The 23,781-nt window shown below is 40.5% G+C and overlaps 1 long non-coding RNA gene across 1 annotated transcript; it reads left to right on the top strand.

The window, feature by feature from the left end:
- The first annotated feature begins 1,275 nt into the window (after positions 1 to 1,275).
- LOC135320632 (uncharacterized) lies at positions 1,276 to 23,155 on the top strand. The gene is made up of 4 exons (XR_010379877.1): positions 1,276 to 1,666; positions 4,874 to 4,946; positions 20,764 to 20,835; positions 22,206 to 23,155. It is a non-coding gene; the product is annotated as an uncharacterized LOC135320632 (long non-coding RNA).
- The last annotated feature ends 626 nt before the right edge of the window (positions 23,156 to 23,781 follow it).

Here is a 23,781-nt window from a genome sequence, read left to right as displayed (position 1 = left end):
AAATAAACAGATAGAATGTAAAATAGCAGTCCTAAATGTTGAAGGGGACATGTCAACTGTTAACTTTTGAAGCCTCCAACATGAACAGGAACCATGAAATACGTATTGGAACCATGAAATAACCCCCAAACTGGGTTTTCCTTTTGCAGGTGTTGCCCTTTCCTCCCAATGACACATACTGCCTAAAGTTGGCATTTCAAGGGGTAACATTCCTCTCTAGTAAAACACAAGACAAACCAAACAAAATATATACATGCATGCTTGGTTCCAAAAGAACCTAGAGGCATTATAGCTATGAGAAAATTGTTGCAGCTTTTCTAGGCTATTGGGAACTAGGTGTTCTTCTATCAGTGGTGAGAATGCTTAATTGTCTGATCATGTTGGGTAAAGCAATTATCAAAACCAAGTCTGCACCCCCATGATATAGTGCTTGACTGATGGGAAAAGACCATTCACATAACATGTGTCCTTTAATGTCTATGGCGAATTTTACAGTTCAGTTCACTAAATGACTTATAATATTTACCTGTACGGTCTTGAAAATCTGAGGCCTAATACATTTCAAGTTCAGTCAAATATTCCCCTCACTTACCACACACCTTCACCCCAAAGAAGACATAACCCAAGCATTTGCTGAATGTAGGGGAAGGTCATCATTCCTTTCTGTGAGCTAATTATTCAATTCCTACCTATTTCATTTGAGAGTATTTGACCTTTGAGGAGTTCACTGTTGTGCACAGAGTGTGAAGTTGGAGGAACTCTGATTCTAGGAGGGGCTTGCTCTTCTCCTACTGGCTTCATTGCAGCTCATGTGGTGATCCTTTGAAATGGATGCCTGAGTGGAGGGGAGGGAAGAGAAAATGCTTCATAGCTAGGCCCAACCTTGGGAAAAGGCTTACCTGGGCTTGGTGCATTGTGGTCTGAATGGTTTGTAAATTCCCCTTGGGACATGTGGATTCTCACGACTTATTCCACCAACATGAGCGATTTTAGCATCTCTGCCTTCTCTTCTCTTTTAGACATCAGGAATCTTGGACCCGTTCTTGGAGCAGAGAATTGAGTACCTTCCTCAAGTGCACGTAGGTGTTCCACAGGTTTCTGCCATTATCAGCGAGGCTCAATATATCTCGTGATTGTCTTTCTTGCCTGGGATTCTCTGCAGAAGTCTCCATGCCAGTATTCTCCATTGTAGGAGAACAACCATCATCAATTTGTTTGCATCTCTCCTCAATCCATGCAGCCAAATTTTCTGCCAGCTTCTATTTGTGTGTCCCATAATGTCGACTTCTACAGGACTGGGCATGTCTAAAAGTACCTCGGAGCCTCACCAGTAAGCTGATGACAGGCAGATCTTCCACTGTCTGACTTTTCAATTTCTAGAAACTGACCCATGATCTCAGGCCACTGGGCAGCAACAGTATCTCGAACTTACAGAGCTTCCTAAACAATAGACTTAAGCCAAGCTCCACAGAGTGTGGCAACCCCACCATGACACTGATCCACCCACCGAGCTCTGCCAAGTTACCTTGGATCCACCAGCTCATAACAAGCCTCGTGGAACAAACCAACATTCCACCTGGAATCCAACCGGTAATTGCCATCCTCAATTTTTGCTGCATTTTTACAGTGTTGGTGAAGGGGCTGCATCAGACGACAGGTACTTAAGGTAAAAGTGATTCTCTCCATTAGCGTCCCATGATCCTTTTTTTCCTACCCTCTTTCCTTTAGTTCAGTTCTCTAAACACAGTACAAATGGAGGGAACTGTGTCCATGATAAGTTTATGGTTTCATCCATCTTAAAACTTTCTAACAGTTAACAGTACAAAAAGACCCACTAAAGGAAACATATGTTTGTGTAATATCCATTCACCCATAATATATATCCGTCTGTTGATTTTCCGCTGAAAGACCCACAGTCTCAGAACATGGATCCATTTGTTTCATGGGGGCTGAAAATCCAAGAAATGAAACCATTCCCAAAGTACACTTTACTGTCTGTCTCTCTTATTCTTAGAACAGTTTTGTAGAGCTGCTTTTCTTTGTTATAGATGTATGCCGTTTAATCTCTTCATAGTGTGGAATATGCCATTCATTCTTCATGTTGGAAGACTTTTAAGAATATATCACGGAGTATGAATCCATTATATTCAAAATAGGCATTTGGGTTAGGTCACGATGTGCTTTTATGAATCAATATTTATGAATATTAATGCACGCATCTGTTTTCTGAATACAGGTATGTTGAGTACATGCAAGCACTGATACTAGGTCAATGCGTGCTGAATGATCCTTGATATCACTTTGCATATTTTCTTTTGAATTATCTCGGTTCCTGTGGATATTATCATCCACAGGTGTTTGTTTGTTTGCTTGTTTGTTTGTTTGTTTGTTTGATTGCTTGTTCTTAGATTTGCAAACACATTCGGCCTTGCATCTCTCTGTTTGCTTTAAACAGAGAGTCATATAAGATGATTCACTTATTATAGGGCTGAAAATCCCCTATGTTTTCCTGCTTCCCTCTCCCATCTTTAGGGTTTTGATGTCCTCCTTGCCTTCTTCTTGTTTATTGTCGGCAACTCATGGCTCTTCTTGCATTTCCAATGATGGTTTTCTTATTTCCATTTCATCTAGCTTCTTTTCTATTCAGGGTAGTTTTCTGAATCTTTCTTTTAGGAAAAGTTTCAAACTGCTGAATTCTTTAAAGTTTCCAGGTATCTGAAATTCTCTAGCTCTGCCGTTATTAGAAATGGTGGTCTTTTTGCATAAGCTAACCTAGATTGCAGCTGTTTCTCATTCATGATTTCATCTAAGTCCTTGCACTCCTTCTTATCCTGCAATATTTCTGCCGAGATATATGCTGAAACCCCTCTGGAGGTTCTGTTGTGACTTAGTTGCTTCCTTCTAGGTGCATTGGTAATCACTGTGTTGATCATGAACTTTGTTGATTTGAATGATAATACAGCTGCTTGTAGGTCTGTTGGGATTCCACATAATTTAGATGCTGTTTGCTTACTTTTTTTGTATAGATGATTGCTCCTTCGTTTTCAGCAATTTTCTGTCTGATTTTTTTCCAAATATCTTTTCAGACTGAATAATCTTTTCTTGCTTTTAACTCTGGGACTCTTATGAATCCTATTTTTTCATGCTTTGTCTTAACCCAGGATTCAACAGCAATGTTTGAGTTGGTTTTCCTTTGCTTTTCTATGTCATTTTCTGATCGAGGGATTTCAGTTCCCCTGTGTTCACAGTCATTCACGAGTCCCTCTGCATTATCTAGTCTGCTTAGGACTGACTTTGGCCCTGCTATTATCTCATCCATTGAGTTTGCTGATTTTATTTTGCTCATCTTTAGAGGGTCTCTTCCCCTTTTCTGGAATTCTGATTTTTGTGATTCTGAGACACTGTTGTTCTTCAGTGTTTCTATCACCTCCATTTTAAATAAATGTCTGATAGTGTTTCACAGTCTAGTTGTTTGAAAGCTTTTTTTTTTTGAGCTTTCCACCTCTTTGGAACTAAAAATGTTACTTCCTGTTTCTTTTACTATACTTCTTTATCTCTACTGGTCAGTTAATTTCAAGTATCTAATGTAGACTTGTAGGGCTTTTTAAGTGAAAGTTTAAGTCTCTTGTGTGTACAAAGTTCCATGATATTTGTGTGAGGACAATTTTTCCTACACATTGATGCCATGTCATTTTCCTATGTGTGTTGTCTTGTATTTATCTAAATGCTGGTGATGCCTTTGCTGTGATGAACACAGCATACCCTTTTCTTTTCGTATAACCTCAATTTACTACGCTTATGTCACTGTACTGAAAGTGCACAGGACTGTTTCTCTTGTGAAAATGAAGCATGTAAAGCTTTTCAGCTCTGCAAGCAGTTGAATGTCATTTTGGAGTGTTTCAAAAACAGCGTCATGACTGTGAGCTTGTCCTTTCTATTTCTATGGAAATGTACCAATGTTACGAGTTCGTTCCAGAGCTTCTCTGTCTACAGAAAAACCTGTGGAAACATATCTAAAGATGTCATGCATCAGGACCTGCAGTCATTATCACAGTGCCTCAGCTAGGTATCCTCCCTGAAGTACACTGTCAGTACCATTCAAAATGTAGCATTAACATTTGGTAGATAATGGTGAAGGAAATGCTTCATCTTCTCACGTTGTGAACCTAGACCACTGTTCTTTGTTCTCTCATCCTTGTGGCTTTGGACCATGAAGGTAACCACAGTGCTGTCCCACATCCTTTGCCTCATAACAAACCGTAATCCCAGTCCAGTCTATCAATGTAGCAGATCCTGAGGCTTTGGAAACTGATTTCTACACCAAGGCCCCCTGGATCCCTCAGACCTGATGCTTGATGTCTCTAATTAGACCCCACACATGCTCTATTGGCAAAATTCCAAATTGGACCCTGGGCCTGCAGATGCAGTGGATGTTGCCATGGGACCTTTCGAGAAACTCAACCTCATGCGCCTGGTTTGTTGCTTTTTCACTGAGGTCCCAGGTCTGTTTCCTCTCTGGATAAGGCCAACCACAATCCACAACACACTCCAGTTCCCTGATACTCAGCGTGTGCCATCACCCATAGCCCTATCCCTCATTGTTCATAGCCAAAGCGAGCCTAAATTTGGCAGCACTGATGTTGGTCTCAGAATCAATTGTGGGGATATTTTGTGCTGATTTCTTTGAGTTCTGTCAGCCAAGCATCTGCTGTGCACTCTACTAACACTCAGCGCATCGCTTTCAATCCCATGCATCCTGTCCGCTTGAGAGTGTGAGTCCAACTAAAACAGGGTTTCACCTTTGCTGCTCCACCAGCAGAGGTCAGGTCCTGCACTGATTTCCTTTCTCTACAAAGCCTTTTTATCTTTCCAGGTTTTCTGAGGCCTCATTGTGTCTTTGGAAGTAAGAGACCACTCTTTGGCAAGTGTCCTGGACCACGGGCTGGGTGAGTGGATGTTTATCTTGCTGTGTACATGGGAGCGAGTGGGCATTGTTTGCACAGGTACTCTGCCAATTGGCTATGAATAAATCAACACTTTCCATATATAACACACAGAAATGTGATTCTTGTTTATTTCTTTTTCTATAAAGCCATGGTGGGAGGGATTCTCCAAAGAATCCAGTTTTGACATTGTGTTGATACCTCAGTTGCGGTCTTTCAAAATGTTAATAGAATTGATGTACAAATTGGGAATTTATATGAAAATGAAGTTAGTTTTTGAAACATACTAAATCTACCTACAAGCCAGACTTGTCAAATTCAGGTAACATTTTCTCAGCTCTAAGGGAAACATAGACAGATAGAATGTAAAATAGCAGTCCAAAATGGTGAAGGTGTAATGTCAACTGTTTACTGTTGATGTCTGCAATACAAACAGGAACCATGAAATAAATATTGGAACCATGAAATAACCCCAATCCAGTGTTTCCATTATGCATGTGATGCCCTTTCTCCCAGTGACTCATACTGGCCAATGTTGTCATTTCAATGGGTAACATTTCTCTCTAGGAAGACACAAGGCAACCCAAACCACTTATTTAAATATAGGCTTAGTTCCAAAACACCTAGAGGCATTATAGCTATGAGAAAACTGCTGCAGCTTTGCTAGACTATTGAGAAACAGGTTCTCTTTTATCAACGATGAGAAAGGTAAATCATCTGATCGTGTTGGGTAAAGTAATTTAAGCCAACTATGTGGGCACCCCCTGATATACTGCACCCGGGACTTGAATGAAGGGAAAAGACGGTCCACATAACTTGTATCCTTATATATATATGGAGACTTTTACACTTCAGTTCACTAACTGACTTATAATAGTTACCTATACTGTCTTGAAAAGCTGAGGACAAATACTTATTCAAGTTCAGTCAAATAATCCCCTCGCTTACCAAACTCTCTTCACCCAAATAAGACGTAACCCCAGCACTTGCTAAATCAAGGGGTAGATAATCATTTATTTGTGTGAGCTATATATTGAAACCCTATCTATTTTATTCGAGAGTATTTGACCTTTGAGGAGTTCAGTGTTGTGCACAGAGTGTGAAGTTGGAGGAACTCTGGTTCTAGGAGGGGCTTGCTATTCTCCTTCTGGCTGCATTGCAGCTCAGGGTCTGATCCTTTGAAGTGGATGCCTGAGTGGAGGGGAGAGAAGAGCAATTGCTTGATAGCTAAGCCCAAACTTGGGAAAAGATTTATCAGGGCTTCATGCTCTGTGGTCTGTGAGATTTGTAAATGCCCCTTGGGATGTGTGGATTCTCATGACCTCTTCCAGGAACATGAGCAGTTTTATCATCTTTGCCATCTCTTCTCTTTTAGACGTCAGGAGTCTTGGGCCACTTCTTAGAGCAGAGAATTTAGTACATTCCTCAAATACACGTTGACTCTCCACAGTTTTATGCTAGTATCAGCGAGTCTCAATATGTCTCATGAATGACTTTTGAGCCTGGTATTCTCTAAAGTAGTCTCCATGAGAGTATACTCAATTGTAGCAGAACAACTCTCATCAATGTGTTCGCATCTCTCTTCAATCCGTGCAGCCAGCCTTTCTGCCAGCTTCTCTTCGTGTCTCCCATAAAGTCGACTTCTACAGGACTGGGGAAGTCTGAAAGTACATCAGAGCCTCACCAGTAAGCTGATGACAAGCAGATTTTCCACTGTCTGCCTTTTAGTTTCTAGAAAATGACCCGTGATCTCAGGCCATTGGGCAGCATCAGTATCTCGAAATAACACATCTTCCTGAAGAAAACACCTAAGCCAAGCTCCACAGAGGGCAGCAGCCCCTCCATGACACTGATTCACCCACAGAGCTCTGCCCAGTTACCTTGGATCCACCAGCCTCAACAAGCCTCGTGGAACACACAACAATTCCACCTGGATTGAAACCGGTAACGGCCATCCACAATGGGTGCTGCATCTTATCAGTGTTGGGGGAGGGGCTGCATCAGACGAGAGATTCCTAAAGTAAATGTGATTCTCTCCATTAGAGTCCCATTGTCCTTTATTTCCTACCCTCTTTCATTTAGTTCAGAACTCTAAACACAATTCAAACGAAGGGAAGTTTGTCCATGATAAGTTTATGGTTTCACCCGTCTTTAAACTTTCTAACAGTTAACAGTACAAAAAGGCCCACTATAGGAAACATATGTTTGTGTAATATCCATTCACCCATAATACATATCTGTCTGTTGATTTTCCACTGAAAGACCCACAATCTCAAAATATGGATCCATTTTTTTATGGGGGCTGAAATTCCTAGAAATGAAACCAATCCCATACTACACTTTACTGTCTGTCTCTCTTACTGTTACTACAGTTTTGTAGAGCTACTTTTCTTTGTTCTAAGTGTATGCCATTTATTCTCTTCATAGGGTTAAATATGCCATTCATTCATCCTTTTGGAAGTCTTGTACAGCTGTATCACGGACTATGAATCAATTTTATTCAAAATATGCATTTGGGTTAGGTCATGATGTGCTCTTATGAATCAATATTTATGAATATTAATCCACGCATCTGTTTTCTGAATACAAGTGTGTTGAGTACATGCAAGCAGCGATATTTGGTCAATGAGTGCTGAATGAACCTTGACATCACTGCATATTTTCTTTTGAATTATCATGACCCTGTGGATATATATCAGCCAACCGTACTCTTTTGGTGTTTGTTTGTTTGTTTGATTATTTGTTTGTTTGCTTTTTCTTTGATTTGCAAACACATTCGGTCATGCATCTCTCTGTTTGCTTCAAACAGAGAGTCATATAAGTTGATTTACTTAGTATTTTGCTGAAAATCCCCTATGTTTTCCTGCTTCCCTCTCCCATCTTTAGGTTATTGATATCCTCCTTGCCTTCTTCTAGTTAATACTCTGCAACTTATTGCTCTTCTTGCATTTCCAATGATGGTTTTCTTATTTCCATTTCGTCTTGCTTCTTTTCTCTACAGGGTAGAATTCACAATATTTCTTTAAGATAAGTATCAAAATGCTGAATTCTTTTAAGTTTTTCCGGTCTGTGAATTTCTCTAGTTCTGCTGTTATTAGAAATGGTGGTCTTGTGGCATAGGCTACCCTAGATTGCAGATTTTTCTCATTCAGGATTTCGTCCAAGTCCTGGCACTTGTTCATGTCCTGCAAAATTTCTGCTGAGATATAAGCTGAAACCACTCTTACAGTTCTGCTGTGACTTAGTTGCTTTCCTCTAGGTGCAATGAAAATCACTGGGTTGATCATGAACTTTGATGATTAGAATGATAATACAGCTGCTTGAAGGTCTATTGGGATTCCACATAATTTGGACACTGTTTGCTTCCTTTTTCTGTATGGATGATTGTTTCTTAGCTTTCATCAAATTTCAATCTGATTATTCTCCAAATATCTTTTCTGTCTTTTGTTTTATATCTTGCTGTTCCCTCAGGGACTCTTATGAAACCTATTCTTTCATGCTTTGTCTTACCCCAGGATTCAACAGCAGTATTTGCATTGGTTATGCCTTGCGTTTCTATGTCATCTTCTGATAGAGGGATTTCAGTTCCCCTGTTTTCACAGTAATCCACGAGCCCCTCTGCATTATCTAGTCTGATTAGGACAGAATTTAGCCCTGGTAATATCTCATCCATTGAGTTTTCTGATTTTATTTTCTCGTCTTTAGAGGTTCTCTTCCCCTTTTCTAGAATTCTGCCTTTTGTGATTCTGAGACACTCTTGTTCTTCAGTGTTTCTCTCCCCTCCATTTTCAATAATTGCTCTGATAGTGTTTCACAGTCTAGTTGTTTGAAAGCTTTTCTTTGGGCCTTCAATTTCTTTGGAACTGAAAATGGTACTTCCTGTTTCTTTTACTATACTTCTATATCTCTACTGGTCAATTACTATCAGGTATTTAATGCAGACTTGTAGGGCTTTTTAAGTGAAACTTTTGGTGTGTTGTGTGTACGCAATTCCATGATATTTCTGTGAGGACAATTTTTCCTACTCATTGATGCCATGTCATTTTTCTGTGTGTGTTGTCTTGTATATCTCTAATTGCTGGTGATGCCTTTGTTGTGATGAACACACAATACTCTTCTCGTTTAGTATAACGTCATTTTTACTACACTTATGTCACTGATCTGAAAGTGCACAGGACCCTTCCTTTTGTGGAAATGAAGCATGTCAAAGTTTTGAGTTTTGCAGGCCCTTTAATGTCATTTTGATGTGTTTTGAAAATAACATCATGACAGTGAGCTTGCCCTTTCTATTTCCATGGGAATTTCCCAATGTAACGAGTTCTTTCCAGAGCTTCTCTGTCTACAGAAAAAACTGTGGAAACATATCTAAGGATGTCATGCATCAGTGCCTGCTGCCATTACTGCATAGCACCAGCTAGGTGTCCTTGGTGTTGTAACCTTTCAGTGCCATTCAAAATGTATCATCTGCATTTCGAAGATTATGGTGAAGGAAAAGCTTCATCTTCTCATGCTGTGTACCTAGACAAGTGTTCTTTGTTCTCTCATCCTTGTGACTAGGGACCACGAAGGCAAACACAGAGTTTTCTGGCATAATCTGCCTCATACCAAACGTAATCCCATTCCAGGCTATAAATGTAGCATATCCTAAGCCTTTGGAAAATGATTTCAACCACAAGGCCCCCTGGATCACTCAGACCATATACATGATATCTCTGATTAAGCCCCACATGTGCTCTATTGGCAAAACACCAAATTGGTCCCTAGGCTTGCAGATGCAGTTGATGTGGCCATGGGACATTTCGAGAAACTTAACCTCATGCACCAGGATTGTAGCATTTTCATTGGGGTCCCAAGATAGTTTCCATTCTGGATAGGGCCAACCACAATCCACAACACACTCCAGATCCCTGAGGTTCAGCGTGTGCCAGCATCCATTGCCCTATTCCTCATTGTTCGTAGCCACTGTGAACCCACATTTGGCAGCACCGATCTTGGTCTCAGAATCAATTTTGGCAATGTTTTGTGCTGATTTCTTTGAGTTCTGTCAGCCAAGCATCTGCTGTGCACTCTTCTAACACTCAGCGCATCGCTTTCAATCCCATGCATTCTGTCCGCTTGAGAGTGTGCTTCCAAGTAAAACAGGGTTTCACCTTTGCTTCTCCATCAACAGAGATCAGGTCCTGCAATGATTTCCATTCTCTAATTTGACTTCTCCCACTTCCATGTATTCTGAGGCCTCATTCTGTCTTTGGATGTAAGAGATCACTCTTTGGCAAGTTCGTGGACCATGGGCTGGGTGAGTGGATGTTTATCTTGCTGTGTAGATGGGAGCAAGTGAGCGTATGTTGCACTGGTACCCTGACAACTGGGCATCGATAAATCAACACTTTCCATATATAACTCACAGAAATGTTATTCTTGATATCTTTTTGCTATACGGCCATGGTGGGAGGGTTTGTCCGAAGACTCCAGTTTTGACATTGTGTTGATACCTCAGTTGCGGTCTTTCAAAAAGTTAGTAGAATTGATTTACATACTTGGGGATTTACATGAATATAAAGATAGATTTTGAAACATACTAAATCTGCCTACAGGTCAGACTTGGAAAGTTAAGGTATCATTTTTTCAGCTCTAAGGGAAAAGAAGACAGATAGAATGAAAAAAGCAGTCCAAAATAATGAAGGGGACAAGTAAACGGTTAAATGTTGATGCCTCCAACAAAAACAGGAAGAATGAAATAAATGTTGGTCCCATGAAAAAAACCCCACAAAATGTTTCCCATTTGCATGTATTGCCCTTTCCTCCCAGTGACTCACACTGGCAAATGTTGTCATTTCAAGTGGTAACATTTCTCTGTAGGAAGACAGAAGGTGACCCAAACCACATATTTATATATAGGCTTGGATCCAAAAGAACCTAGAGGCATTATAGCTATGAGAAAACTGCTGCAGCTTTGATAGGCTATTGAAAACCAGGTGCCCTATTATCAACGATGAGAACGCTTAATCTTCCGATCATGTTGGGTAAAGTAATTAAACACAACCATGTCTGCACCCACATGATATACTGCACAAGGGGCTTCAATGAAGGAAAAGACCGTTCACATATCATGTGTCCTTACATGTCTATGGCGACTTTTACACTTCAGTTCACTAACTGACTTATAATATTACATATACTGTATTGAAAAACTGAGGACACATACATATACAAGTTCAGTCAAAGTTTCCCCTCACTTACCACACTCACTTCACCAAAAAGAAGATGTAACCATAATATTTGCTGAATCTAGGGGAAGCTCATCATTTCTTTGTGTGAGTTAATATTCAATTACTATCTATTTTAGTTTGGAGTATTTGAACATTGAGGTGTACAGTTTTGTGCACAGAGAGTAAAGTTGGAGGAACACTGATTCTAGGAGGGGCTTGCTATAATCCTACTGGCTTCAAAGCAACTCAGGTGCTGATCCTTTGAAGTGGATTCCTGAGTGTAGGGGAGGGAAGAGCAAGTGCTTGATAGCTAGGACCAACCCTGGGAAAAGGCTTACCAGGGATTCATGCTCTGAGGTCTGAGTGATTTGTAAATGCCCCTTGGGATGTGTGGATTCTCATGACCTCTTAAAAGAACAAGAGGCATTTTATCAACTCTCCCATCTCTTCTCTATTAGACTTCAGGATTCTTGGACCAGTTCTTGTAGCAGAGAATTGAGTATCTTCAACAAGTGCACGTTGACCCTCCACAGGTTTCTGCCAGTATCAGCGAGGCTCAATATGTCTCATGAATGTCTTTTGAGCCTGGTATTCTCTACAGAAGTCTGCATGCCAGTATTCTCCATTGTAGCAGAAGAACACTCATCAATGTGTTCACATCTCTCCTCAATCCGTGCACTCATCCTTCTGACAGCTTCTCTTCGTGTCTCCCATAAAGTCAACTTCTGCAGGACTGGGCAAGTCTGAAAGTCCCTCGGAGCGTCACCAGTAAGCTGATGACAGGCAGATCTTCCACTGTCTGCCGTTTCAGTTTCTAGAAACTGACCAGTGATCTCAGGTCATTGGGCAGCATCAGTATCTCGAAATTACACAGCTTCCTGAAAAATAGACCTAAGCCAAGCTCCACATAGGGCGGCAGCCCCTCCATGACACTGATCCACCCACAGAGCTCTTCCCAGCTAACTTGGATCCACCAGCTACACCAAGACTCGTGGAACACACTGACATTCCACCTGGAATCCAACAGGTAACTGCCATCCCCAAAGGTTGCTGCATCTTGTCAGTGTTGCGGGAGGGACTGCATCAGAAGAGAGTTTCCGAAGGTAAATGTGATTCTCTCCATTAGCATCCCATGGTCCTGTTTTTCCTACACTCTTTCCTTTAGTTCAGATCTCTAAACACAGTACAAACGGAGGGAAGTGTGTCAATTTTAAGTATTTTATTTTACCCTACTTTAACCTTTCTAACAGGTAACACTACAAAAAGAACCACTATAGGAATCATATGTTTGTGTAATATACGTTCACCCAGAATACATATCCATCTGTTGATTTTCTGCTTAAAGTCCCACAATATCACAACATGGATCCATTTGTTTCTTGGGGGCTGAAATTCCTTGAAATGAAACCAATCCCAAAGTACACTTTACTGCCTGTCTCTTTTATTCTTAGTACTGTTTTGTAGAGCTACTTTTTTTGTTATAAGCGTATGCCAATTATTTTCTACGTAGGTTTGAATATGCCATTCATTCATTCTGTTGGAAAACTTGTAAGTCTATATCAAGGAATATGAATCCAATTAATTCAAAATGGGCATTTGGGTTAGGTCACGATGTGTTCTTATGAATCAATATGTATGAATATTAATGCACGCATCTCTTTTCTGAAAACAAGGGTGTTGTGTACATGCAAGCAGTGAAACTGGGTCGATGCGTACTGAATGATACTTGACATCACTTTGCGTACTTTCTTTTGAATTATCATGGTTCCTTTGGATATATGTCAACCAACCGTACTCTTTCGCTGTTTGTTTGTTTGTTTGATTGTTTGTTTGTTTGCTTCTTCTTTTTTTTTTTTTGCACACATATTAGGCCATGCGTCTCTCCATTTCCTTCAATCAGAGAGCCATATAAGCTGATTCACTTAGTATAGTGCTGAAAATCACCTATGTTTTCCTCCTTCCCTCTCCCATCTTTAGTGTTTTGATGTCCTCCTAGCCTTCTTCTTGTTTATTCTTTGCAACTCATTGCTCTTTTTGCATTTCCAATGATGGTTTTCTTATTTCCATTGCATCTTGCTTCTTTGGTATTCAGGGTAGAATTCTCAATCTTTCTTTAGGATAAGTTTCCAACTGCTGAATTATTTTAAGTTTTGCTAGGTTATGAAATTCTCTAGCTCTGCCATTATTAGAAATGGCGGTCTTGTGCCATAGTCTACCTTAGATTGCAGCTTTTTCTCATTCAGGATTTTGTCTAAGTCCTGGCACTCCTTCCTGTCCTTCAAAATATCTGCCGAGTTATAAGCTAAACCTGTCTTAAGGTTCTGTTGTGACTTAGTTGTGTTCCTCTAGGTGCATTGAAAATCACTGGGACAATCATGAACTTTGATGATTTGAATGATAATACAGCTGCTTATCGGTCTATTGGGATTCCGCATAATTTGGATGCTGTTTGCTTTCTGGTTTCTTGTAGATGATTGTTTCTTGGCTTTCAGAAAGTTTCAGTCTGATTTTTCTCCAAGTACCTTTTCAGATTTTTTTTTTTAATCTTGCTTTTCCCTTTGGTTCTCATATGAATCCTATTCTTTCATGCTTTGTCTTACCCCAGGATTCAACAGCAATATTTGTATTGGTTTTCACTTGCTTTTCTATGTCATCTTCTGATCAATGGATTTCAGTTCCCCTGTGTTCACATTGATTCACGAGTCCCTCTACATTATCTAGTCTGCTTAGGACTGACTTTAGCCCTGCTATTATCTCATCCATTGAGTTTCTTGATTTTATTTTACTCGTCTTTAGAGGGTCTCTTCCCCTTTTCTGGAATTCTGCCTTTTGTGATTCTGAGACACTGTTGTACTTCTGTGTTTCCCTCACCTTCATTTTCAATAATTGTTCTGATAGTTTTTCACAGTCTAGTTGTTTGAAAGCTTTTCTTTGGGCCTTCAATCCCTTTGGAACTGAAAATGGTACTTCCTGTTTCTTTTACTATACTTCTTTATCCCTATTGGTCAAGTAATATCAGGTATAAAATGTAGAATTATAGGGCTTCGTAAGTGTAAGTTTAGTCTGTTCTGTACGCAATTTCATGATATTTGTGTGAGGACAATTTTTCCTACACATTGATGCCATGTAGTTTTCCTGTGTGTGTTGTCATGTATATCTCTAATTGCTGGTGATGCCTTTGTTGTGATGAACACACCATACTCTTCTCGTTTAGTATAATGTCATTTTTACTACTCTTATATCACTGTTCTGAAAGTGCACAGGACCCTTCCTCCTGTGGAAATGAAGCATGTCAAGGATTTGAGCTTTGCAGGCTCTTTAATGTCATTTTTTTGTTTCAAAAACAACATCGTGACAGGGAGCTTGTCCTTCCTATTTCCATGGGAATTTCCCAATGTAATGAGTTCTTTCCAGAGCTTCTCTGTCTACAGAAAAAACTGTGGAAACATATCTAAGGATGTCATGCATCAGGGCCTGCTGCCATTTTCACGCAGCCCCAGCTAGGTGTCCTCGGTGCCGTAACCTTTCAGTGCCATTCAAAATGTAGTATCTGCATTTGGGAGATAATGATGAAGGAAATACTTCATCTACACACGCTGTGGACCTAGACCACTGTTCTTTGTTCTCTCATCCTTGTGGCTTGGGACCACAAATACAACCACAGAACTGTGCCGCATAATCTGCCTCATACCAAAAGTAATCTCAGTCCAGGCTATGAATGTAGCAGACCCTAAGCCTTTGGAAAATGATTTCAACCACAAGGCCCCCTGGATCACTCAGACCATATGCATGATGTCTCTGATTGAGCCCCAAATGTGCTCTATTGGCAAAATGCCAAGTTGGTCCCTGGGCTTACAGATGCAGTGTATGTGGCCATGGGACATTTCGAGAAACTCAACCTCATGCGCCAGGTTTGTAGCTTTCTCATTGGTGTCCCAAGTCAGCTTCCATTCTGGATAGGGTGAACCACAATCCACAATACACTCCAGATCCCTGAGGTTTAGCGTGTGCCACCACCCATTGCCCTATTTCTCATTGGTTGCAGCCATTGTGAGCCCAAATATGGCAGCACCGATCTTGGTCTCAGAATCAATTATGGCGATGTTTTGTGCTGATTTCTTTGAGTTCTGTCAGCCAAGCATCTGCTGTGCACTCTTCTAACACTGAGCACATCGCTTTCAATCCCATGCATTCTGTCCGCTTGAGAGTGTGCTTCCAAGTAAAACAGGGATTCACCTTTGCTTCTCCATTAACAGAGGTCAGGTCCTGCACTGATTTCCTTTCTCTAATTTGATTTCTCCCCCTTCCATTTATTCTGAGGCTTAATTCTGTCTTTGGAAATAAGAGACCACTGTTCGGCAAGTGTCGTGGACCACGGGCCGTGTGAGTGGATGTTTATCTTGCTGTGGATATGGAAGTGAGTGAGCTTAGGTTGCACTGGTACCCTGACAACTGGGCATCGATAAATCAACACTTTGTATATATAACTCACAGAAATGTGATTCTTGTTTGTCTCCATTTTCTATACAGCCATGGTGGGAGGGTTTGTCCGAAGACTACAGTTTTGAAATTGCGTTGATACCTCAGTTGCAGTCTTTCAAAAATTTAGTAGAATTGATTTACATTTTTGGGGATTTATATGAATATGAAGATAGATTTTGAAACATACTAAATCTGCCTACAAGCCAGACTTGTCTCATTGAGGTACCATTTTGTCAGCTCTAAGGGAAAAGAAGACAGAATGTAAAAAAGCAGTCCAAAATGATGAAGGGGACAGGTCAAATGTTAAATGTTGATGCCTCCAACACAAACAGGAACCAAGAAATAAATATTGGTCCCATGAAATTACCCTCACAAAATGTTTCCCATTTGCATGTATTGCCCTTTTCACCCAGTGAATTGTACTGGCCAATGTTGTCATTTCTAGGGTAACATTTCACTATAGGAAGACACAAGGTAACCCAAACTACTTATTTATATATACGCTTGGATCCAAAAGCAACTACAGGCATTAAAACTATGAGAAAACTCCTGCAGCTTTGATAGGCTATTGAGAACCAGGTGCCCTTTTATCAAAGATGAGAATGCTTAATCTTCCAATTATGTTGTGTAAAGTAATTAAACACAACCATGTCTGCACCCATATGATATACTGCACCAGGGGCTTCAGTGAAGGAAAAGACTATCAACATATCATGTGTCCTTACATGTCTATGGCGAAGTTTACAATTCAGTTCACTAACTGACTTATACTTGTTACCTAGACTGTATTGAAAAACTGAGGACACATACATATACAAGTTCAGTCAAAGATTCCCCTCACTTACCACTCTCACTTCACCCCAAAGAAGATGTAACCACAGTATTTGCTGAATCTAGGGGAAGGTCATCATTTCTTTGTGTGAGTTAATATTCAATTCCTACCTATTTTAGTCGGGAGTATTTGACCATTGAGGGGTACAGTGTTGTGCACAGAGAGTAAAGTTGGAGGAACACTGATTCTAGGAGGGGCTTCCTATACTCCTACTGGCTTCAATGCAGCTCAGGTGCTGATCCTTTGAAGTGGATGCCTGAGTGGAGGGGAGGGAAGAGCAAGTGCTTGATAGCTAGGACCAACCCTGGGAAAAGGCTTACCAGGGATTTGTGCCCTGAGGTCTGAGTGATTTATAAATGCCCCTTGGGACGTGTAGATTCTCATGACCTCTTAAAAGAACAAGAGGCGTTTTATCAACTCTCCCATCTCTTCTCTATTAGACTTCAGGATTCTTGGACCAGTTCTTGTAGCAGAGAATTGAGTACCTTCCACAAGTGCACATTGACCCTCCACAGGTTTCTGTCATTATCAGCAAGGCTCAATATTTCTCATGAATATCTTTTGAGCCTGGTATTCTCTACAGAAGTCTGCATGCCAGTATTCTCCATTGTAGCAGAAGAACACTCATCAATGTGTTCACATCTCTCCTCAATCAGTGCACTCATCCTTCTGACAGCTTCTCTTGGTGTCTCCCATGAAGTCGACTTCTACAGGACTGGGCAAGTCTGAAAGTCCCTTGGAGCCTCATCAGTAAGCTGATGACAGGCAGATCTTCCACTGTCTGCTGTTTCAATTTCTAGAAACTGACCAGTGATCTCAAGTCTTTGGGCAGCATCAGTATCTCGAAATTACACAGCTTCCTGAAAAATAGACCTAAGCCATGCTCCACATAGGGCGGCAGCCCCTCCATGACCCTGATCCACTCACAGAGCTCTGCCCAGTTACCTTGGATCCACCAGCTCCACCAAGACTCGCAGAACACACTGACATTCCACCTGGAATCAAACTGGTACCTGCAATCCACAATATTTGCTACATCTTGTCAGTGTTGGGGAAGTGGCTGCATCAGACGAGAGTTTCCTAAGGTAAAAGTGATTCTCTCCATTAGCATCCCATGGTCCTTTTTTCCCTACCCTCTTTGCTTTAGTTAAGATCTCTATACACAGTACAAACCGAGGGAAGTGTGTCCATGTTAAGTTTATGGTTCCACACGTCTTTAACCTTTCTAAAAGTTAACAGTTCACAAAGACCCCACTATAGGAATCTTAACTTTGTGTAATAGCCATTTACCCAGAATACATATCTGTCTCTTGCTTTTTGGCTGAAACTCTCACACTCTCAGATCATGGATTCATTTGATTCATGGGGGCTGAATTTCCTAGAAATGAAGCCCATCCTAATGTACACTTTAATGTTTGTCTCTTTTGCTCTTAGTACAGTTTTGTATAGCTACTTTTCTTTGTTATAGGCATATGCCATTTATTCTTACGTAGGGTTGAATAGGCGATTCATTCATCCTGTAGGATGTCTAGTAAATCTATATAATGAAATACGAATCAATGTTATACAAAATAGGCATTTGGTTTAGGTCACGATATGCTCTAATGAATCAACATTTTTGAATATTAATGCACGCATCTGTTTTCTGAATACAAGTGTTTTGAGTACATGCCAGCAGCGATAATGTATCGATGCGTGCTGAATGATTCTTGACACCCGTTTGAGTATTTTCTTTTGAATTATCTTGGTTTCTTTGGGTATATGTCAGCCAACCATAGTATTTGGTGTTTGTTTGTTTGTTTGACTTTTTGTTTGTTTGCTTGTTCTTTGTTTTGCAAACACATTAGGCCATGCATCTCTCCGTTTGCAGCAGAGAGTCATATAAGCTGATTAACTTTGTATAGTGCTGAAAATCACCTATGTTTACCTGCATCCCTCTCCCATCTTTAGGGTTTTAATGTCCTCCTTCCCTTCTTCTTGTTTATTCTCTGCAACTCTTTGCTCTTCTTGCATTTCCAATGATGGTTTTCTTATTTCAATTTCATTTTGCTACTTTTCTTGTAAGGGTAGAATTCTCAATCTTTGTTTAATGATAAGGTTCGAGCTGCTGAATTCTTTTACGTTTTGCCGGTCTATGAAATTTTCTAGATCTGCCGTTATCAGAAATGGCAGTCTTGTGGCATAGGCTACCCTAGAATGCAGATTTTTCTCATTCAGGTTTTGGTCTATGTCCTGGCACTCCTTCCTGTCCTGCAATATTTCTGTCGAGGTATAAGCTGAAACCCCTCTGGTCTTTCTGTTGTAACTAAGTTGCTTTCCTCTAGGTGCATTTAAAATCACTGGGTTGATCATGAAATTTGATGATTTGAATAATACAGCTGCTTGTAGGTTTATAGGGATTCCACATAATTTGGATGCTGTTTGCTCCTGGTTTCGTATAGATGATTGTTTCTTGGATTTCAGCAAATTTCAGTCAGATTTTTCTCAAAATATCTTTTCAGAGGTTTTTTTTTTTTTTTTTTTTTGTATACCCAGCTTTTCCTTCTGAGACTCTTATGAATCCTAGTCTTTCATGCTTTGTCTTACCCCAGGATTCAACAGCAATATTTGCATTGGTTTACACTAGCTTTTCTGTGTCATCTTCTGATAGAGGGATTTCTGTTCCCCTTTGTTCACAGACATTCACGAGTCGCTCTGCATTATCTAGACTGCTCAGGACTGACTTTTAACCTGCTATTATCTTATACATTGAGTTTACTTATTTTATTTGGCTCATCTTAGAGGTTCTCTTCCCCTTTTCTGATATTCTGCCTTTTGTGATTCTGAGACACTGTTGTTCTTTATTGTTTCTCTCACCTCCGTTTTCAATAATTTCTCTAGTAATGTTTCAAAATCTAGTTGTTTGAAAGCTTTTTTTTGGCCTTCATTCTCTTTGGAACTGAAATTGTTACTTCCTGTTTCTTTTACTATATCTTTATCTCTATTGGTCAAGTACTATCAGGTATCTAATGCAGACTTATAAGGCTTGGTTAAGTGAAACTTTTAGTCTATTTGGTGTACCCAATCCCATGATATTTCCCTGAAGACAAATTTTCCTTGACATTGAAGCCATTTCATCTTCCTGTGTGTGTTGTCTGGTATACCTCTATTTACTGGTGATACCTTTATTGTGATGAACACACCATACGTGCATCATTTAGAATAATCTCCTTTTATTATGCTTATGTCACTTTTCTGAAAGTGCACAGGACCCTTCCTCTTGTGGAAATGGAGCATCTAAATGTTTTCAGCTCTGTAGGCTGTTGTATGTCATTTTGGAGTGTTTTCAAAACAGAATATTGTTAGTGCACTTGTCCTTTCTAGTTCTATGGGAATGTCCCAATTTTACCAGTTCTTCCCAGAGCTTCTCTGTCTACAGAAAAACCTGTGGAAACATATCTAAGGATGTCATGCATCAGGGCCTGCTGCCATTATCCCACAGCCCCACCAAGTTGTCCTCGGTGCCGTACAATTTCAGTACTATCCAAAATGTAGCAACTGCATTTGGGAGGTAATGGTGAATGAAATGCTTCATCTTCTCATGCTGCGGACCTAGACAACTAACCTTTGTTCTCTCATCCTTGTGGCTTGGGACCACGAAGGCAAACACAGCAATGTCCCTCATCCTCTGCCTCATACCAAAACTTAATCCCAGTCCAGGCTAGGAAACTAGCTGATCCTAACACTTTGCAATCTGATTTCAACCCCAAGGACCCCTGGATCCCTCAGACCAGATGCATGATTTCTCTAATTGAGCCCCACTCATGCTCTATTGGCAAAATGTCAAATTGTTCCCTTGGCCTGCAGATGCAGTGAATGTGGCCATAGGACATTTCGATAAACTCAACTTTGTGCACAGGGTGGTTGCTTTCACATTGGGGTCTAAGGTCAGTTTCCTCTCTTGGTAGGGCAAACCACAATCCACAACACACTCCGGATCCCTGAGACACAGCGTGTGACATCATCCATAGCCTTATACCTCATTTTCCACAGCCAATGCTAGCTCAAATTTGGCAGCTCGGATCTTGGTCTCAGAATCAATTGTGGGGATATTTTGTGCTGATTTCCTTGAGTTCTGTCAGCCAAGAGTTTTCTGTGCATGCTTCTAACACTCAGCGCATTGCTTTCAATCCCATGTGTCCTTTCCGCTTGAGATTGTGTGTCCAAGTAAAACAGAGTTTCACCTTTGCTGTTCCATAACCAGACGTCAGGTACTGCACTGATTTCCATTCTCTACTTTGCCTTCTCCTCCTCCCAGGTTTTCTGAGGCCTCATTCTCTTTTGGAACTAAGGGACCACTCTTCAGCATGTGTCCTGAACCAAGGGCTTCGTGAGTGGATGTTTATCTTGCTGTGTACATGGGAACGAGTGAGCATAGTTGGCACTAATACCCTGTCAACTGGGCATCGAGAAATCAACACATTCTATATATAACACACAGAAATGTGATTCTTGCTTATCTCTGTTTTCTATACAGCCATGGTGGGAGGGTTTGTCCGAAGACTACAGTTTTGACATTGTGTTAATACCTCAGTTGCAGTCTTTCAAAAGGTTAATAGAATTGATTTACATATTTTGGGATTTATATGAAAATGAAGTTAGATTTGAAACATACTAAATCTAATTACAAGCCAGACTTGTGAAGTTCTTTTACAATTTTGTCAGGTCTAAGGGAAAAATAGACAGATAGAATGTACAGTAGCAGTCCAAAATGATGAAGGGGACAGGTCAAATCTTTACTTTTGATACCTACAACACCAACAGGAACCATGAAATAACTATTGGAACCATGAAATAACCCCCATCCTGGGTTTCCCTTCTGCATGTGCTGCACTTTCCTCCCAATGACACATACTGGCCAATGTTGTCATTTCAAGGGGGAACATTTCTCTCTAGGGAAACCCAATTAAACTAAAACACCATATTTATGTGTATTCTTGGTTCCAAAACTCCTAGAGGCGTTATAGCTATGAGAAAACTGCTGCAGTTTTGCTCTGCTATTGAGAACCAGGTGCTCTTCTATCAACCATGAGAACAAACGGTTGATCATGTTGGGTAAAGCAGTTTAACCCAACAAATTATGCACCAACATGATATACTGCACCTGGGGCTTCAATGAAGTGAAAAGATGGTCCCCATATCATGTGTCCTTACATGTCTATGGTGACTTTTACAGTTCACTTCACTAACTGACTTATAACTGTTACCTATACTGTCTAGAAAAACTGAGGCCTAATATATATCAAGTTCAGTCAAAGATTCCCCTCACTTACCAAACTCCCTTCACACCAAGGTAGACGTAACCCCAGCATTTGCTGAAACTAGGCTAAGTTCATCATTTCTTTGTGTGAGCTATGTATTCTATTCCTATCTATTATAGCCGACAGTATTTGATCTTTGAGGATTTAAGTGTTGTGCACAAAGTGTGAAGTTGGAGGAACACTGTACGTAGGAGTGGCTTGCTTTTCTCCTACTGGCTTCATTGCAGCTCAAGTGCTGATCCTTTGAAATGGATGCCTGAGTGGAGGGGAGGAAAGAGCAATTTCTTGATATCTAGGCCCAACCCTGGGGAAAGCTTACCAGGGCCTCATGCTCTGTGGTCTGTATGATTTTTAAATGCCCCTTGGGATATGTGGATTCTCACAAACCCTTCCAAGAACATGAGCGGTTTTATCATCCCTGCCATTTCTTCTCTTTTAGACGTCAGGAATCTTGGACCACTTCTTGGAGCAGAGAATTGAGTACCTTCCTCAAGTAAACGTTGACCCTCCACAGGTTTCTGCTAGTATCAGTGAGGCTCAACATGACTCATGAAAGTCTTTCAAGCCTGGTATTCTCTAAAGAAGTCTTCATGCCAGTATTCTCTATTGTAGCAGAACAACTCTCATCAATGTGTTCGCACGTTTCCTCAATCTGTGCAGCCAGGTTTTCTGCCAGCTTCTCTTCATGTCTCCATTAAAGTCGACTTCTACAGCACTGGGCAAGTCTGAAAGTACCTCACAGCCTCACCGGTATGCTGATGATGGGCAGATCTTCCACAGTCTGTCTTTTCAGTTTCTTGAAACTGACCCGTGATCTCAGGCCATTGGGAAGCAGCAGTATCTCGAACTTACAAATCTTTCCGAAATTAGACATAAGCCAAGCTCCACAGAGGGTGGCAGTCCCTTCATGACACTGATCCACCCACAGAGCTCTGTCCAGTTAACTTGGATCCACCAGCCACAACAAGCCTGGTTGAACACACCAATATTCCATCTGGAAAGCAACCAATAACTGCCATCTCCAATATTTGCTGCATCTTTCCAGTGTTGGGGGAGGGGCTGCATCAGACGAGAGATTCCTAAGATAAAAGTGATTCTCTCCAATAGCGTCCCATGGTCCTTTTTTTCCTACCCTCTTTCCTTTAGTTCAGAACTCTATACACAGTACAAAATAGGGAAGTGTGTTCATGTTAATTTTATGGTTCCACACATCTTTAACTTTTCTCACAGTTAAAAGTACAAAAAGACCCCACTATAGGAATCTTATGTTTGTGTAATAGCCTTTCACCCAGAATACACATCCGTCTGTTGCTTTTCGGCTGAAACACCCACATTCCCAGAAAATGGATCCATTTGATTCATGGCGGCTGAAATTCCTAGAAATTAATCCAATCACAATGCACACTTTACTGTCTGTCTCTTTTGCTCTTAGTGCAGTTTTGTAGAGCTACTTGTCTTTGTTAAAGGCATATGCCATTTATTCTCTATGTAGGGTTGAATAGGCCATTCATTCTTCCTATTGGAAGACTAGTAAATCTATATCATGGAATACGAATCGATTTTATTCAAAATAGGCATTTGGTTTAGGTCACGATGTCCTCTTATGAATCAGTATTTTTGAATATTATTGCACGCATCTGTTTTCTGAATACAAGTCTGTTGAGTACATGCAAGCAGCAATACTGCGTCGATGCGTGCTGAAAGCTCTTTGACATCCCTTTGAGTATTTTCTTTTGAATTATCATGGTTCTTTGGATATATATCATCCAACCGTACTGTTTTGGTGTTTGTTTGTTTGATTGTCTGTTTGCTTGTTCTTTGTTTTGCAAACACATTAGGCCATGCATCTCTCCGTTTGCTTCAAACAGAGGGTCATATAAGCTGATTCACTTAGTATAGTGCTGAATCTCACCAATGATTTCCTGCTACCCTATCCCATCTTTAGGGTTTTGATGTCCTCCTTGCCTTCTTTTTGTTTATTCTCTGCAAGTCATAGCTCTTCTTGCATTTCCAAT

The sequence above is a fragment of the Camelus dromedarius genome, unplaced genomic scaffold (genome assembly GCF_036321535.1).
Source record: "Camelus dromedarius isolate mCamDro1 unplaced genomic scaffold, mCamDro1.pat HAP1_SCAFFOLD_13, whole genome shotgun sequence".
In the NCBI taxonomy this organism is placed as follows: Eukaryota; Metazoa; Chordata; class Mammalia; order Artiodactyla; family Camelidae; genus Camelus; species Camelus dromedarius.
This window is presented reverse-complemented; position numbering and strand designations above follow the sequence as displayed.